This window comes from Melozone crissalis, unplaced genomic scaffold (genome assembly GCF_028551555.1).
Source record: "Melozone crissalis strain CALT ecotype California unplaced genomic scaffold, PUWL_Pcris_2 ptg000073l_1, whole genome shotgun sequence".
Taxonomy (NCBI): Eukaryota; Metazoa; Chordata; class Aves; order Passeriformes; family Passerellidae; genus Melozone; species Melozone crissalis.
In genome coordinates this window covers 3,024,459-3,040,017 of record NW_026535850.1, presented here as the reverse complement: position 1 = coordinate 3,040,017, position 15,559 = coordinate 3,024,459, and the positions used below count along the sequence as shown (strand labels likewise).

The window sequence follows — 15,559 nt, the reverse complement described above, 5'->3', positions numbered from 1 at the left end:
GAGGTGTCCCTGTCACCATGGTGGTGACAGCTGTGTCCCCTCGGTGTGACTGTGTCGGTGTCACCCCAGGTGTTCAGTCCTCTGAGGTTCAGTCCGGAGAACAGCAAGGAACGGTCCCCGTCGTCCTTCATCCCCTTCTCTGCTGGCCCCAGGCATGTGCTGGAGTGGGGACAGGAGTGTCCCCAAGTGCCACCCCTGTCCCTAGCTGGGTTCACAGTGGGGTGACAGTGGGGAGGAGCAGGGAACAAATGGTAGCATGAAAGGGACAGTATCATGGTGGTGGTGGGGATGTGTTGTCCTTGGCCATGGGACACCCCATGGCATGGACATGTCAACCCATGGACTTGTCTCTAGGCCACTTGTGTCACCATCCATGGCCATGTCCCCCATGTCCTCCTCCATGGCCATAGAGCCCCATGTCACCACCTCTATCTGTGACACCCCCCCATGCCCAATATCGCCATCCACAGCCATGTCCTGGTCCCCATCCCCACCATATCCCCACCATATCCCCACCCAGGTCCTTGTCCCCATGCCCACCACATCCCCACCCAGGTCCTTGACTCCATCCCCACCACATCCCCACCCAGGTCCTTGTCCCCATCCCCACCATGTCCCCACCCAGGTCCTTGTCCCCATCCCTACCATGTCCCCACCCATGTCCCACAATGTCACCATGTGTGTGTGAGTTAAATGTCTTTATATTTACCCCAGTGTTGGGTGAAGGATAATGAAAAATGAAAGAAAATAAAGGCCAAAATAAAAGCATTTACGGGTCCATGCTGGCTGAGTATCCGTGTGCCCGGGCGGGTAGAAAGGACCTTTTCTAGAAAGATTTCCACTCCATTGTCTCCAAAATCCTGGGTTTTGCCCCAGTCAATCACCATTTGGCTGTGGAAGATGCTGGTGGGCCAGAGAGAATTAGAATCATGGAATGATTCAGGTTGGAAAAGACCTCCAACACCATTTGGAATTCTGGATGCCACTCGAAGCAATGATTGGATGCAAAAGGTGAGACTTTTTTGGTGTCAAAAGTAAAAAACTGTGCTGTCCCCTGTGAAATTCTGATGTCTGTTTGCATCCCAATGGATTTTTCTCTGGCCGTGTCCAAGTGCCCAAGGGGAGCCAGGAAGACGTGGAGACCACCAGCCAGGTGTCTTCCCAACATGGATCACCAGGACCATGGATGACCAAGTCTCTGCACAGCGAGGGTCACTGTGGACCATCCAGTGGGGGTCCCCAATGGGGGATGGAGTTGAAGCAGCGCTCAAAGCTCTTCCTGTCACTGCAGGACACAAAACAACACGAGCGCACACACTGCTGCTCTCAAGGGGAAGAAAAGGGAAGTTTATTTCCTGACTCCAACATTTATAGTTTTCTAAAAGCAACCGTGGATTGGAGGGTGAAAGTGCCACCTCTCCAATGACACCGGACAAACCAACAGTCCATCAAATTTTTCTTCTTCTATAAAAGAATGCCAAACAAGAAGTTATTTACAGAAAGTGTTTGAGAAAGTTTGCTACAAGAATGTAAACATTAGAAGGCTCAGAAAATCTTTAAAAATCAAGGTAACACTCTTCCTGCACACAGGGCACTTGTTGGGCATCCCTTACTGCTGCCTCCCTTGGTGTTGGGTCACGGCAGAGTTCTGGGAGAAGCTCTTCCCACACTTGGGACACTGTCAGGGCCTCTCCCCAGTGTGGATCCGCTGGTGGGTGACGAGGGTGGAGTTTTTCTAAAAGCCCTTCCTGCAGTCAGGGCAGCAGAAGGGCCTCTATTCTGTGTGAATCTGCTGATGCTTGAGGAGACGGTATCGGCTCTGAAACCTCTCCCCACACTCAGAACACTCATAGGGTCTCTCCCCAGTGTGGATTCTCTGGTGGGCAGTCAGCTTAGAGTTCTGACTGAAGCTTTTCCCACATTCCCCGCACTTGTAGGGCCTCTCCCCAGTGTGGATCCTCTGGTGGACACTCAGGCCGGAGGGGTCGATGAAGCTTTTCCCACATTCCCTGCACTTATAGGGCCTCTCCCCAGTGTGGATCCTCTGGTGGGCATTCAGATGGCAGCTCTGCCTAAAGCTTTTCCCACATTCCCTGCACTTGTAGGGCCTCTCCCCAGTGTGGATCCTCTGGTGCAGAATCAGGCTGGAGTTCTCAATGAAGCTCTTCCCACACTCTGAGCACGTGTAGGGGCACTCCCCAGTGTGCATTGTCTGGTGGATGATCAGGCGGGAGCTGTCACGGAAGCCCTTCCCACACTCCCCACACACAAAGGGTCGTATCCCAGTGTGGATCATCTGGTGGAGTTTCAGGCTGGAGCTCCTCCTGAACCCTTTCCCACATTCTCCACATTTATAGGGCCGTTCATTGGTGTGGATCCTCTGGTGGGCGATCAGGTTGGAGTTGATCCTGAACCCTTTCCCACATTCCCCACACTTGTGGGGCCATTCATTGGTGTGGATCCTCTGGTGGACGATCAAGTGGGAGCTGATCCTGAAGCTCTTCCCACATTCCCCACACTCATAGGGCCGTTCCCTGGTGTGGGTCCTCTGGTGGATGAGCAGGTGGCCGCTCCTGCCAAAACTCTTCCCACATTCCAAGCACTGGTGGGGCTTCTTGCCATCATCAAGCTGCTCATGGACCACCACCTCAGCGCTCTGGCCACATCTCTGGCTGCCTTCCTGGCTCAGGCTGAGTCTTTCCTCCTCGGAGCACCCTGGGCTGGGTTTGCAGCCCCTCCTCCTGTGGGATCTCCGGGGCTTTTCCTCCCCGGTGGATTCCTGTACCCTGGAGCCACTCAAAACGGCCTCTTCCACCAGGTTCTGCTGTGGGGATTTGTCCTCCCTGGTCCCCATCCTCAGCTCCTTCCCTGGGGGAGGAAGGACAAGGACAGGATGGGATTTGCCTCCGTGCCACAGGGAAGGGGAAGGAGATCCCCCCAGTGCATCCCTGGCTGGACAGCATCAGCAGTGGGGCTGTGCTGCAGCCAGGGCCGTGCTGGGCTGGGAGATGGAGCAGGACAGAGGGGAAAAGGGGCACTGACTTCCTCCTCACCTGCCTCAGTGCCCTGGGGCATCTTCTTCTTCCTCACAGCCTTCTCCATCCAGATGAGGTTTGGGAATGGGAAATCCTGATTTGGGGGAAAAACAAGATGTGAGTGCATTACCTTCGGAGGTCCCACTGGGCAAGTCCATCTCTAGAAGTCACCGGGTGTCTGGTGGCCAGAAATACCTCCAAAAATCAAGGAGTCCAAAAGCCTCTCCCAGGAGTTCCCTGTTTCCAGTGTCCTCACTTTGGGGTTATGGGGGTCCCTCTTCTCAGAGCTGCTGGGGGGGCTGTGGGTCCTGGGCATTCCCCCGTCTCCCAGATCCTGCTCAGGCATGATGAGGGGGTTTTGGGGGGTCCCAGGGGTCACCCTCCCCTGATTCTGTGGAAATTGTTTTTGTGATTTGTGCCAATTGGCAATGGAATCAGCAAATGCTTCTATCTGCTGTGTCCAAAACAGACACAAAGAAAGGTTTTGAAACTTTCTGACCAAACAGCCAAAAAAAGCATCAAAATCAAAGAAGTATAGTAGAGCAAAAGAGATGAGGTAGCAAGATGACTGATGCTTAGAATAAATTAGAGGAAGTTGGGGTAAAGCCAAGAGATATTGCAACAAAGCAATTAAAAGCTTATGTATAATAAAAAGCTTGATGCACTTGACAAAATCATGTAGCAGACACCAGTGTAAGGCCTCCCTCCAGACAACCACAAGGATAGGAATCAAGGACAACATAGAAATATTATGAAATTACTGCTCTCAGCTTATTGATATTTGCTAATTTGGACTAACCAAGCACATTGGAAAATGCTTTGTAGGCTTAAAAAGAGTATATATACTTTACTGAACTGTGTGTGCTGTGAGTGGAGCAGTGACTCCCCGGCCACCCAGCGCTGCTTGCTTGCTTTAAAATAAAAGGTATAGAAGTAAAATTCACATTGGCTATTGAAATTTTACATCAGGTGTTCCAGGGTCCCCTTTCTCCAGCATCCCCCCACTCTAGGCACTCAGCGCTTCCCCTGCTCCCCTTTGCACTCCTGAGAGATCCAAAAATATCCCCTCATCAAATGAATTAAAAATACCTCTCTCAGCGACACCAAAATATATTTGGGACTCAACTCCTGTGAAAAACGCCAATCACTTGTTTTTAAAATTTTAAAAGTTTAATAGTAATAAAATGGTTCTAAAAATAGTAATACAATTAGAGTAATAATAATTTGGACAATTTGAATTAGGACAATGCAAGACAACAAATACAAAGAATTATGGATGTCCGGGTACCTTTTTCTGGGCAGCACGAGCCTGAAAAAGGACACCCGTTAACAAAGATTAACCCTTAAAAACAATAACCCGTTGCACATTCATACACCTCATACATGATGCATAAATTCCATTCAAACACAGGATTCTGTCTGGCCATCATCAACTTCTTCCTTCTAATCCTAACAGCCCCTTCCAGGCAGGAAGAAGTTCATTTCTTCTGAAAAGAGAGCAAAAAATTCTTTTTTCTGAAAGATTCAGGTGTCCTGTGGCTGCTATCTGGCGCGAGTGCCTCATTCCTTTCTTTAAAAAAACCTCACTGACATAGTTCTTCTTTTAACTACAAAAGTTACCTTTTAATTACAAGACTACATTTATTATCAAACTGTTAATACAGCACTACTGATCAATACATCAAAATACATATGGTAAATGTGAAAATGCCTGTATTTTATGATTGGCTTTTTGCAAATATTAAATGAATATTATATGTGTTGTGTTAGAAAGTAATGCTGTATTAATTCTCTTAAGTACCGTGTTAAATATAGTTTTAGGTTATAAAAATTGTTAACACAGAAACAATGCTATGTAGGATACTTTTTTAAAGAAAGGACTTGCAGTGAGATAGCAGCCACAGGACACCTAAATCTTTCAGAGAAAAAGAATTTACTGCTCTCTTATCAGAAGAAAAGAACTTCTTCCCGCCTCGAAGGTGCTGTTAGGATTCAGAGGAAGAAGCTGACACTGACCAGAACCACAGAATCCTGTGTTTGAATGTTTGAATGGAATTTATGCGTCATCTATGAGGTGTATGAATATGCAATGGGCTATTGTTTTTAAGGGTTAATCTTCGTTAGCGGGGGTCCTTTTTCGGGCTCGTGCTGCCCAGAAAAAGGTACCCAGACGTCCGTAACTCTTTATATTTGTTGTCTCGTATTGTCCTAATTCAAATTGTCTAAATTATTATTACTCTAATTATATTACTATTTGTAGAACTATTTTATTGCTATTAAACTTTTAAAATTTTAAAAACAAGTGATTGCCGTTTTTCACACACCATAAGCACACATACCTTTGCTTAAAACAATGCTTGCTTATTTCGAATACAATACCTGCTTGTAAGCCTTAAAACACAACGCACTGAGCTCCATTCTTAAGCTTCAACTTTCCTAACATCTTGCTAAATAAACTTTCTGCAGCTTAGAGAGCTATTCAGACAAGCGTTAATACACAGGGCATTGTTCTATTTGCCCTTGCTTTTTCTACAGTTTAAACAATTTTTCTGATGACCTATCTCATGGCTGTGCCCTACTCACAGTTCTGCTGTCTCTGAGGCCTGCCTTTTGCAGCTTTCCCAAACCCCTCTGATTTTATGGATTCCCACAGTAAATATCTGCATAGAGCCATATAATACGCACTTTTCATAACTCTGGAATCGGCAAGGTCCAAACCCCAGCAGAATCCCCCTCTTCCCCCCACAAAAACCCTCCCGGAGCTGCCGCTTCCCCTCGGCGCTCACCTGCGGGACGCGGGGCAATGCGATGCTGCCGGGCCCAGCCGAGCTGCGGGCTCGCCGTGGAACCCCGCAATGCTCCTTGCCCTGCTGCTGCTCCTCCTCGGGCTGCTCCCTCCGTGCTGCTCCAGTTCCTGCTCCTCCCCTTCCCCTCTCCCTCCCCTTCCTCCCGCTCCAAGCCCGGATCCCCCTTTCGCACCCCCTCTGCCCCACGGCCGCAGCAGCGCCGGCTCTGGGGTGTTGGGGAAGATGAAACAGGAAAGCCTTACAAATATCATTGTCTGGCAAAAGATTTTGAGAATATGGAAACTATAAGCGAGATTGAAATGAAAGCAAGCTTTGAGATCCCTTAGTTACTGAACAACGGGAAAACAACGATGTGGCCGCTGAAAGTAATCCCCTTTTGATGAAACAATTCCCTCTGCTTGCAGGCAGGTCCCAGGGTCAGAGCAGCCCCTACTGAAGGGGTCCACAGAGGAGTTTTTAGGGTTTAAAATGTAGCACAGTATGGTAATGTAATGATTCTTACAGGTGGTATGGAAATGCTGTAGGATTTGTATCTTGTACTAGATTGCTTAGTGAGAATCAGAATATTCAACACAGAAGATTTATTATATTGTAATGGGAACTTTGCTGTTTTAGCTCTTACCTCTCTTACTCTTGCTCTTACCTCTTGTCTCTTAGCTCTTGCCTTAGATGCTCTTACCCCTTTTACTCTCTTACGCTTTTACTCTCTTACCTTCTCATCCTCTCTCCTCCTCTCCTCTCTCGGGCCTGCTCCAGGTGTGGCTGCAGCTCCCAGCAGGGCCCTGCAGCCAGGCCCTTTGCAATAAACCCCAAATCCCAGCAGGGCCCTGCACCCAGGCCCTTTGCAATAAACCCCAAATCCCAGCAGGGCCCTGCACCCAGGCCCTTTGCAATAAATCCTGTTATGTTTGCCCAATTATCCATCATAAAAAAAAACCAAACAATATTTAAGGTAGCAGCAATTTTAATTGAATAGTTTAGAAAATATATAAATAAGGGATAATTTGGTTCAAATAATAGCGCATAAGCAAAAACAACTGCGGGGTACGGAGGGCAGAGTTCAATGACCCTTGCCACTTCACGTACAAGCTTGCCAAGTGAAAGTCACCCCTTATATGCCATGTGTAAATGCCATCTCCTCCCATTTTCGGTTCATCATATCTCTATCTCCGCCCTCATTACCACCCTTATCACGCATGTGCCACCACTCGGTTTGGTGGTCGCACAAGTCTTTGGGGGTCGTCACTGATGAAGGCTCTGTAGTCTTCTTCGTTGTCCTTTAATTCACCTTTGGGTTATACATGCGCACCAAGCCAGTACAATGTAAGCCAAGACTAATGTATCACTGCATCTGCATATCAAGGCAATAAGTCCCTTATAATTAGCATTTTCTTGGACCCAACCAGGTTCTTGGTCATTTTTAGCAACGGTATCTTCCGCTTCTTTCCTGTGGTCCTTGAGAACATCTGCTGGGAAGGGGGGGTGGGTGGAGACCCTCCTTTCCCTCTCTTCTTTGGCATTACAACTTTTAGCTATTAACTGTTTTATTATTCTCAAATATTAATTACTGTATCAATATTGATTACTGTTTCAATTTTTATCAGCACGAATCATACCTATTTATCACAACCCCAAGTTCCACGACCTGGCTGCAGAGATCTCTCATCTCCATGCGTCCCGACCGTGCCACCCCCATCAATCCTACACCGGGACAGGGGGAGAAACCCCCAGAGCCCCCAGCGATGGGCAGGGGGCTCGGGGATTAAGATGTACTTGTAGTTTTCTTGTTATGTCTAGGCTCTGAAGCAGGGTTTGTCATTGTTGTGAAACCAAGATTTGTCAGGACCCAGGACATCCCTCTGGCTGTCCTGAGCAGCCCAGACCCCTGCCAGGGGGCTCAGAGACCCTGGCACAGAGCCCAAAATGCCCCTGTGGTTTTGATTATGACCCATGGAGCAAGTTACCAACCTTCTATGAAGATCAGCAGGCCACAACAGTTTAGGTAGCGTATTAGTGAAGCTATTACAGGGTGAAAATGTAGATTTTGGGGTTTCTGGTATGGGGGTTCAGGGGGCAAGATGGAGGGAACTGTGTGTGTCCAGCTTTCTCCTTCTTCTTCTTCTGCTGTGTTGGTAGCACTTACAGATCAGTTTAGAGTAGAAGCTCACTGTCTAACATAGATGATAGGTATTGGAAAGTAATTGTAAACATTGTACATGTAGTTTGTAGTAATAAGACATAACACTGCCCCGGGGGAGGCAGAATGCCTCAGACTGTCCTGCTGAGCTCACCTTGGCAGGGCAGGAGAAAATTTTTTACAGATAAGATAAATGAAACAACCTTGAGACTGAGAAATGAAGAGCCCTGACTCCTTCTTCAAGCACCAGACTGGGAAAAGAGACTTTGGAACTGTTCTCGGGGTCACTCTGACCAGCCAGAGATCTTGACAAAGATTAATCAGGGATTAATACAGAAATAGATGTTCTAATCTATCCTTGCACTTCTGCTGGTCCCTAGGAAGGCTGGTGGGTGATTTCTGTCTGTGTTCAAATATTTAAAGCAACAACAGATAGTCCCACACTTTATATTTCAGATAAACAATTTAATGGCATCTTAACATTGTTTTCACAATCTTATAATGTGCATATTTTACTCCTTGTGAAGCTGAAATCTTTTTAAATACAAGTAACTCTACTGAAATTTTAGAAGTTTCAAAACCATTTTAACATTCTGAAAACAAAACAGTCTAAAAAGACAGGTCTAACAGCCATTAAAATGCAGGAAAAAGCAAGAGGACTTCAGGTAAAAGAACATTCATTTAACAGCTACATTTCTTCCACTAAGTATTTATGTGTTAAGAAAAACAGAGCAAATGTAAAAGAACAGAAGTTTTTAAACCAGAGTTTATAATGCCAGAAACAGCTTTGAAACAACTTTCTATGTAGTTCTATTTATTTCAAAATTTAAAATTGGCTCATTTTTGTCCCAACATTTTGAAGTATTAAACACACTGAGTATGACAGAAAAAAGCAACAAATTCCTAACCCTGAGAGAAGAACAACCGTGCAAGCAATGCCACAGCACTGGGCATTTCTGCATTTTAAGCAAAGAGCTTTACAGCATCTTTAATTTTCCTTTTCCTGTCCATTTTGGAGAGCACAGTCCAGCCCGCCTCGCGCATCCTCCTCATGGTTTTGAGTTTCAGAGCAGAGCCTGGAGATTTCACACTGCATGGAGCTGGGCTCTGGGAAGGAAAATAAAGCCATCCTTTTGTTTCTGTAAACAATCTGATTAACTGCTTGCTTTAATCTTAGAAAAGGCTAACATACCTTTTTTGGTGCTGTGGAATGTAACTGTGAAGCTTGTGGATAATCTTTGTACAGATTTTTAAATGTTTCTTCTTCCGAGACTATGCTCTATATGATTAAAAGTTGAAAGTTAAATTAAAAGTTACTTAGTCACACTATATTAAAATTACTTTTTCTTTCTGCCTAAGGATATTAAATTATGAAAAAGAAAAGTTGTCATTATGAGGCATAACAGTTCAATAAAAAGAATGTTAATTATGTACATACAACTACAATTCCAGAAAGAACCAATAAATTAAAAATATACATAAATATTGGCTTGAATGTGGAAGCCCAAACTCTTTATTTCCATTCTCGGCCCCAGCAGTGAGCACAAAGAGCTGCTCAGCCCACGATTTGTTCTCTGGCTCTTACCAGGAGGTCAGTGTGCTCAGAGCTGTCTGACTCAGTGTCCAGCTGCACAAGCACTTTCTGCTTTTTCCTGCTGCTCTGCTCTGCAGGCAGGTTTGTGCTTCTTCCACTCTGCATTTTATCCCTTGGAGGAGTCTTTATAACATATGTCTGGGAAAGAAAATGTTTCTATTTTTAGATTATATTTTATGGGGTAAGTATGGAATCTAAAGCCAAACTCAGGACCCAGTTTACAGTCTGAGTGTCCAAGAATTCACCTGAGAGAAATGGTGGAACTCAGATCTTTCCATCCAGAGATGGAGCAAAGACCCAAACAAAGTGGGGTGGGGTGGAAATATCATTTTTTATATTATTTTTGTTACCAAATGAGGAGAATGAAGGGGAAGCTATGGAAGAGCTGAGTTTCATGGCACATTGTATTTAAGTTCTCCATGCTTATCTGCAGAAATCCAGGTTATTCTGAACTGCAGCCACTACATTGGACTCTGATAAACATCAAAGAAAATGGGAACAAACAAAATGCAGGAAAAGGCTTTCAAAGAAAGATTGGTAGCTACATCAAGATTGGTGTTTCTTAAAATAGTCTTTTCACTAGAAGTGAAACTGAGAAGCATTGAATGGTCCAGTGCAGTCCTTTTTTAGACAGAAAACATCAAAATGGTGCTGGATTCCATTGTTCCAATGTGAAAACCACAAGTGAACTCCTGACAGGGAAGAAGGGTCAGTTCTGCAGTCAGGACTACTTTGATACTTTGACCATTTTTACAGCTGTATCAGCTTTTTTCTCTTCCATAGAGGAAAAGTGCCTTTACAAATGGACACTTTTAAGACTAAGTAAATCAGTTCTAGAGACATAAAAAAATCAACAACTGAGCAAGAAAAATTACACAGTGGGAGCCCTTCCAGAAACTGCTGTGTAATATCTCCATGGAATGGTGTGACCCTTTAAAATCCCTTCTTATCCCAGGGGGAAAAAAAATAATCTACAGAGAAGTAAGAAATACAGGCAGAAAAATGCAACAAGAAAAATTCACTGTTAGGAGTTACAAAACTTCAATGTTGGACTGCCCAAGGGGCTTCCTGTACTGAAGAAGACTTTTTTTTTTTTTTTTTTTTTTTTTCCTAGGAATATAATTTGGAGAGTTTCTATTTTTTACATGAATAGATTCACTGCATAGATCTAAACAAGGTTTAGGAGTCCCAGGAACATCAATTTGTATTTTCTATAATTTCAAATTTTAAGTCTAAAGCATTCTACTGTCTTTTGTTGAATGGAAATAAATTATCATGGCACTTCAATTGATTCTACACATATAAATACTACCAAATTCTAAAAGCAATTAAAAAGTTAAAGTTACCTTGTGTTTCTTTTCACGTTCAGGAATCACACTGCCAGAGTGCTCTTTTACAAGATTCTCATACAAAAGAGTTATGTGACAGCAAGGAAATATTGATTTGAATTCAGTTGTTAAAAATCTTCTTGGTCTAATTACAGAGCACAGTCTATAATCACAGACTGCTACAAAGTTCAGACAAAAATATGACCAGGTTTGGTACAACCCCAGCATTCCAAAGTCACTGAAAAACCCCTTCAGTTTAGGGAACTTTTTTGCTTTAGCTAGTTAAAATTACCTAAAATAAAGGAGAGTTTTGTTTTGTTGTTTGTTTATTTATATGTAATCTATAATCACAGACTGTTACAAAGTTCACACAAATACATGACCAGATTTAGCACAACCCCAGCATTCCAAAGTCACTGTTTTTCTGTTCAGTTTCATTTCTTACCCAACTCCTCCCACAGCACAAGCCCAGGCCACACCTCTCACCCCCACTGCTCAGGGAATAAAAAACTCCACCTTTTCTTCCATTTCTGCTCTCAGCTGTTCCTTAAGGGAGGACAGTTCCCTTTTCAAACATGACAGCTCATTTTCCTACAAACCATTACACAAAGGACAGGGTTAACTCTGCACAGCCCAGAAAAAGGAAAACAGTCCCAAGTGAGGCAGTAATTAACAGGGACGCTCATTAGATACACAAGATAATTCTATTTGCTTTTCAGCCTTATACTTGAAGCTTTGCTTTAGCTTGTTTAACAAAGACTGAAGCACTGTAAGAAACAGGTACTTGATCAGAAGTGTTCAAGGTAATACCTTAAAACCCTTGGGAGAGCAGGGGTGAGAGGGCACAACAGAACAGGGGTGAGAGGGCACAATAGAACAGGGGTGAGAGGGCACAATCTAAATATTGAAAACAAAAGTTTCCTATTCAAAGTGCGGAGTCAGAACACGACCCACTACCTGGAGGAGCAGACACAAACACACTGCCACTCCAATTTATTTTTAGAAACATTTGGAGTTTTTAGCACCCAGAATAAGATCTGTTGCCGCAGGTTGGGTGGGACTGCTGCGGGTAAAAATTAAAAGCACACTGGAAGAGTTCCCAGAGAATGTCTCTGGTGGGAAAGACCCCAGAGCACAGCAGGAAAAAGAAACTCTCTAAGCAAATTGAAAAAAGATCTTTACAAGTCACAAACTGACCGAAGATCACATCTTTTGTCTCTCTGTGCTGTCGGTGGGCAAGAGGGAGGGATTGGGAAAAAAGGTGTTTTAAGGGTTGCGTTTAATTATCATTACTCACTTTTAATTCTATTAATAATAATTTTTTTGCACTATTTAAGTTTGAATCTGCTTTACCCTCAAAGTGTTTTTCTCCTAATCGTTATCTCAACTCAGTCCTTGAATTTTTCTTTCCCCTCTTCTGCTCAACAATAGCAGAGAAAAATGAGTGAATGTTTTTTTGTGTGTGCCTGGCACTTAGCCAGTATAAAACCACTACACAAGGACATCAGCCCCTTCACTGAATTATTGACCATTGCAAAGTGCTCCTTACCAGTGCCCTTTCTGATGAGAACTGCTTTTGCTGTTTCATTTTATATACTTTTAACTCTGCATCTTTTTCTTCAACCATTTTATCATATTCATTCTGTGGTAAAAAAACCAAACCAACAACAAACTCAAAACATGTGACTAAATGTTGCAATATAGAGTTATCCAGTCTTAAAACATCATTTTTTCAAACCAGGCTCTTAAGATTCATAAAGAAAAGATTCATTGATGCTTCTGCAGAAACTGTAAAACAGGAAATGCTCAATTCAAGTATTATTTTGTGGACTGGCAGAGAGTGCTTTATTTCTGCGCAGCAATATGTGCTCAGCACTAAGAGCCAGCTGTGCCATCTTTATTAATGTAGCTGCTAAAGATATTGCAAAATGAGGAATAGAAAGGTAAACTAAAATGTGTCAGGCTAAACTGCTGACAGTCACTAGGTAACCTCTGAGAAAGAGGCCAAACTGATACTGAAAAATATTGCATTCAGATGGTATCAAAGGAAGCCTGAATTGAAAAAAAAATCTAAAAATCCCAGAGGTTTAGATGAATGGAATGTATCTGCCCATAGGAATGTGTTCATATTCTTCAAATGAATTTGATTTTAGATGATGCAAAGTCCAGCATGTGTTCATCTTCCTTTTCCCAGACTCAGGCCTGTTTCTGCTTTGGAAAGGTCATTAACGTGGTGTCACAAGTTATAAACATGGTATTGACATGGTATCACCCATTGCAAACCACAGCAAGCAGGAAAATCTCTGACCTTGTGCTTTTCCATCAGTGCCATCATCTCAGTTATCTTGTGCTGACATCTGGCATCAGTTTCTCTCTGTATCATTGCAGTTTCATCACAAAGCAACCTCATCTTTTCTACCTGTCAGTAATAAATTGCATTTCATTCATCAACATAACAATATATTTCTTTTAAATCTCAATTTCTTCTTCCCCCTGTGGGTGCAAAGTTTGCAGTCCCACTTGGGCTTTATTTGCTTTTAAGATCCCTTTCAAATCCCTCATCTTTTCTGCAGATTGTTAAAATGGGCAAGATCAAAGGTACAGCCAAGGCAGGCAAGCTCACTGCAAACCAAAAGGCCATTTCAAGCACTCTGCCCTAACATTTCTTAGCATTGCCATCAAAAAAAGTGTGGGCGGAAAAATCCTGATATGGGAGAAGTTATAATCTAATTTAACTGGGCTGACTTTATACCAAGGGTGGAATTTCTTTAAACTATATCTTGAAGGAAGGAATTTTTAATGGAGTTCTCATTGTCAAAGGCATATTCAAATATTTCAACCTAAGCACCTAATGTACTAAAGCTTTGCTCACAGGCATACAAAACAAGTTCCATTTATGTTGATAAGACTGAAATATGAGCAAGGACTCTGGATATTAAAGCTTCAGAACAACATTTTAAACCAAAAAAAAGTAAATTGCAGTAAAAATGAACACCTCTCACCTCTTCACGAAGTTTATTTTCATTTACTTTTCTTGTTTCTATGTCTTTTTGATAGATGTCAACTTCTTCCTTATGTTGCTTGTTCATATTTTCCATCTCTAACTGCAATTTATTCACCTTTGGAGAAAGCAGAATTGCTGCTGTTATTTGTTTAGGAATTACTATGTTGATTATTTTTTCTTACCTCTTATTTTTGAGCACAAACACTGTTACTTTTCAGGTATATGATTCAAGTGGTTCCTATTTAAAAGTTCAGGGTTTTTTTTAATAAAGAGTTGAACTTTGGCCTGAAGTGAGTTAGAAAATACTCAAAGGAAAAATGGCAACAGCACAATGGGGAAGACTGCCCTAAGCAGTCACCCTAAATGCTGTGAATGCCTTGGAAAAAAAACAAATACAGATGGAGATTTTATTCCCTCTCTTGTAAATCTGTATCAGATTTTCACAGGTTTTATGGTACATTTTCTCCCAGCTGTGCATTTTGACTACAGTTTTTCCTTTTAAGTTTTTCATATGAATATCCTCAAAAAAGTCCACTTTTCTTCAAGTGCATTACCCAAAGCTGGACACAATATTCCCATCAGAGGGATTGCCACTGAAGAACACATTTAAAGAACAGCCTAAAAAGAGTAATATGTTTATATATATATTTCTATTAAATGCTTTTCTGTTACAATGAGGTTGCTGAACCCTGTTCAGTCCACTATCAACAAAAGAAAAAAAAAGGGAACAGATTGGAAACATCATTAATTGCAATGTGAATCCATCTCTTAAATGTCCAATAGTCAGTGCCCAATGATTAAAAATGGAAGCATCTTCTAAAAACTATGAGCTCATTCCTGCAAAGTCTGTATCCTAGATCCATAAACCAGCTCAGAACGTATAACAAGTATTATCATTACCTACACTGGAAGTTAAAAACACTCACCTCATCTTCTACACGATGTTATTTAAACCTACCTTCCCTTCATAAGTATTGCTTTTCTTGCTTTCTGCAGTAATTTTCTTTTTCAGCACCTTATTCTGTTGAAATAAAACAAAACAAGCACTGTACCTCAATAAGTTAATAGAATTATGTCATGGTTTAACTGCATCAAGATATTCCAGCTTTCATCAGGCAAATAACTCTTTGTTGTGCAGCTCAGGCTCCAGAACAATTCTTCAAACAAATGAATGTTCAGCTAATTTCTGTGATAATTACTGTTTCTTCACAACCTTAAGAAAGGCTCCTCCTGAGCAGCAGCAAGGAATAACAAATGAGGTGCAGAATGGAAATTAAAACTAAGATGCTGCTGACAGAAGGTGTCAAGATGTCATGACCAAAAATACAAGTTATTTATTTTTACAGTGAAGTTACTACAGTTTGTGCCAGTGCAGAATTCTTTTCTACAAGTGGTAACTGAGATATTCATACACGTACATAAATAACACTATGCACTAAATGAAAAAGAGTAGAAGTTTATTAAAGATATTATTTTTGTAATTGCTCTTTTCAAATTAAGGCTCATTTAACAAATCAAGTGATCCCTAAGATGACTCTCTAATTTGCTCAGGGTTAGGATAAGAAAGGAAAATGTTTAAGTTACATAGGTGTATCTAAAGACATCACAGCAGACAAAAACCTGCTGAAAAGGCAACCCAAAGTATAATGTGTTT

General features: G+C 42.4%; 1 pseudogene; it reads right to left on the bottom strand.

The window, feature by feature from the left end:
* Positions 1-1,454: 1,454 nt before the first annotated feature.
* The window catches only part of LOC128946041 (zinc finger protein ZFP2-like), a 186,328-nt pseudogene continuing 172,223 nt past the window's right edge, over positions 1,455-15,559 (bottom strand).